At 30.8% G+C, this 3572-nt stretch overlaps 1 pseudogene; it reads left to right on the top strand.

The window, feature by feature from the left end:
* Window positions 1-242: 242 nt before the first annotated feature.
* Window positions 243-2848, top strand: LOC131659249 (aluminum-activated malate transporter 2-like; annotated as a pseudogene).
* Window positions 2849-3572: the final 724 nt, after the last annotated feature.

Here is a 3572-nt window from a genome sequence, read left to right as displayed (position 1 = left end):
AAGATTTCATTTAATTTTAACATATTTAATCCATTATAAAATAGTATAATTATTTGTTGTTTTCAAAATATTTTACACTACTTTATCAAACTTTTTGAGTTAGATAAATAATAATTCACCTTTAATATTTTGTCATAATTATAGACGCAAGAAACTGTGTCTGAAATCTGAATTATTCGATGTAGCCTATAAATAAAGATATGCATTCGTGTTATTTCTTTTCAAAAAACTGAGAGAGCAACATGGTTTTCGTAACTGATTTTTGTTGTGTCGCAAAGCATTGTGTATGTTTGATGAATTTGCATACTATCGAGATAATTAATGTCATGTTGCAGATGAGGGAAGTGGGAAAACAAGATCCAAGAAAAGTGATTCATTCTTTCAAAGTAGCACTTACCATTACTACGGTTTCCATGTTATGCTAGTTTGAACCTCTATAATATTTTTGGATCTTCTACAATATGGGTTGTTATCACTGTCATTCTCGTCTCTGAATTCTCTGTTGGAGCAACCCTTGGAAAAGGTTTAAATAGAGGTTTAACAATATGTTTGGTTGCTGTTCTTGGACTTGGATCTTATTACTTGGTTTATCACTTTTCAAGAGGAAATATATTGTTACTTATGCTTCTTGGAATCATAATATTTCTAGCAAATAATGTTTACTTGCCCAATTCTATTTCATTATTGGAACTTGCATGTATTTCAAACAATATTACTAACCAATGCAAAAAAAAAATTATTTCAATTGCGGGCGTGACATATATTCGATTTTTACCTCAAATGGAGTCTGGCCATGATTCTCAGTTGACGGTGTTTATCTTGATATTATGTTTGGTATCTCTATTAGGCTATATAGAGAATGAGATATTTGACATTATACAAGAAATGATAACCGCGATTCTTGTAGGAGGATTAATTTCTGTGTTGGTTTGCATTTTCGTCCATCCTATTTGGGCTAGTGATGATCTTCACAACCTAGTATCGAAAAACATTGAAAACTTTGGTAACTTTTTTGAAGGTGTGCAATGCAAGCAGTTTAATTTTGTAGATTTTGATTATGTTTTTATAATTGTTGAAATTGACAGTAATGCATGACGAATTCTAGGATTTGGAGATCAATATTTTGGAACTTTAGAAGTTAGAAATTCAAATAAATCATTTATGCAAGGATATAAGAGTGTACTTGATTCAAAACAAGATGAAGACAACATGGTGAGGATATGAAACCAAAATTGACTATCCAAATCACAATCTTTATTAAATAATTAATATATAAATTAGATAGATCTGTTATCGAATGAATAAAAAAAATTAAAATTTACTTATAATTATCTACTTCAACTTATTAGTTAGTTCAACTGTTTTGCAGGTCAAGTTTGCAATGTTGGAGCCTTGCTATGGTCGCTTTAGATTCCATTATCCTCCATGGCAACAATATCAAAAGATTGGAAACCTATCAAGGAAGTGGGCATATCAAATTTATGCCCTTAATGGCTTTCATAACAACATTACTAAGGTACTAGTTGATAATTTTTTTAATCTTTAGACGAAGGAGTAATAACTACTATAAACTCACACACAACAATGAGAATTAGGGTTCGAACTCTGATGTTGGAGTCAAACCATATAATATCAGCTTTTTGTCTCTTTAGTTATGATTTGCACATAATATTAGTTAACATTTATCTTTATTGTATAGTTGAATATTTTTGGAGAAATTAATGACTTATATTTTAATTTATTTTACTGACACCAAAAAAAATCTGAAACAAAATACAAGAGACATACATCAAGATGAACTTAGAAACAGGAAATACTTTAAAGAAATTATCAATGTCAATCCATAAAATGATTCCACCATCCGTTGCTGACATTCACATTACAACATCTAAGGATTATGCCATAAACCTCTAATCTATTATCAAAGTAAAATTATGGGAAGACACCAGTTTGTAGAGCTGTCAAAATGGGCTTGTCATTATGGGCCGGCCCGCCAGGCCCGAAAAATAATAGGGCTAGGGCCTTAAAATTAGAGCCCATATTTTTCAGGGCCTTTTTAGCCAAGCTCTGAAAAGCCCGCTACCCGTTAGGATTAGCCCATATGGGTCGTGGGTAGCCCATCAGGCCCGCATAATTATAAATTTAGAATAAATATATATTAATATTTATATTATCTTACTCCAAAATAGCATATTGATTTTTCTTCTTCACTATATTTTATTCAATCTTTTTCTTTTAAATATTATACATTAATCTAATCAACATTTTTTCATCGTATTATATTAGTTTTCTCTTATAATTAATATTCAAGTATTATTTTGTACAATTTAGACATATATTATATTTAGAAACAAATTATAGTATTTATAAGAGATAATATAGTACTTAAAAATGTATTATGTTTAAAATAACATAATTTTTAATTTTATTTATTATAAATATTATGGAGTTTTTATTTTAATTTTTTTAAATAAAAAAGCCCATTTATGGCGGGGTAGCCCGAAGCCCATCTAGGCTCGGGTAGTAAATCTCGAGCCCAGATTATACATGGCCTTTTTGGCCCAGCCCTGAAAAGCCCAGGGCCCGCTAGGGCCGGTCCGTTTAGGGCCGGGTAGCCCATATTGACAGCTCTACCAGTTTGGATGAGATTGTTCCTATTTTAGTCGTGGCTTCAAAATTGCTTGATGTTGTTTCCTCAGTTGAGAAACTTGCAAAGTCAGTACAAGAACTATCAACCTTTGAGAACTTTAAGAACAATAAAAGTAAATTTGTGGCAGAACAACAAAAAGAAGTTCGACGTCCATTTTATGATAGTAATGGATCTCAGCATGTTATTATAATTGACTAGGGGTAACAAAACGAGTTGAAACTTTGGACTAACCTATTTAACTAACTAATTTAGGTAAAAACGAGTTGAAGTTTTAAACTCAACCTATTTTGATATTGTATTGGTTTTAATTCAATCTATAAAATTGGGATTATTGCTGAAGTACTAATTTATTTTCGTGTTATTGTCCAAGTACTAAAATTGTATACATAGTATTTCAAGTAGTTAGAATGCAAAGAGTGGCTTATCTGTAAAGTTTCCCCTTTATGATTTTAGTGCTTGGATCTGATTTGCGAACAATACTCTTATGAATTTTCTCTCTTCTGATAAGCTTTAAAGTTTCAGCCGACAAAGCAACCAACCAAAATTTAAAGTAAAGGTCAGCGATCGCAATCTAGGTTGCAACATAATCGTGTTTAATGTTGCCAAAACCATAATAATACAATGGAGGCCCCATCGGTCACATTTGGCAGCAACCTCTACTGAATAACAATTAAAATCATCTCAATAATAAAGCATGTCATATTGTGATGTCAACTGTAGAAAATGTATTTAAGTACATTGGTTATGTTAAATGAGACCACATATATTGTCTATTTATAATATACATGATATCAATACAATATACATGATATCAATTATATGTTATTAATAATGAACTGAGTTTGTTATGCTTGTAATCCACCTGAGTCTCTAAGAAACTTAATAAACATATTTGTCAATATTTCTCTATGTGTTTGGTCTG

Source organism: Vicia villosa, linkage group LG3 (assembly GCF_029867415.1).
Source record: "Vicia villosa cultivar HV-30 ecotype Madison, WI linkage group LG3, Vvil1.0, whole genome shotgun sequence".
Classification (NCBI taxonomy): Eukaryota; Viridiplantae; Streptophyta; class Magnoliopsida; order Fabales; family Fabaceae; genus Vicia; species Vicia villosa.
This window is presented reverse-complemented; position numbering and strand designations above follow the sequence as displayed.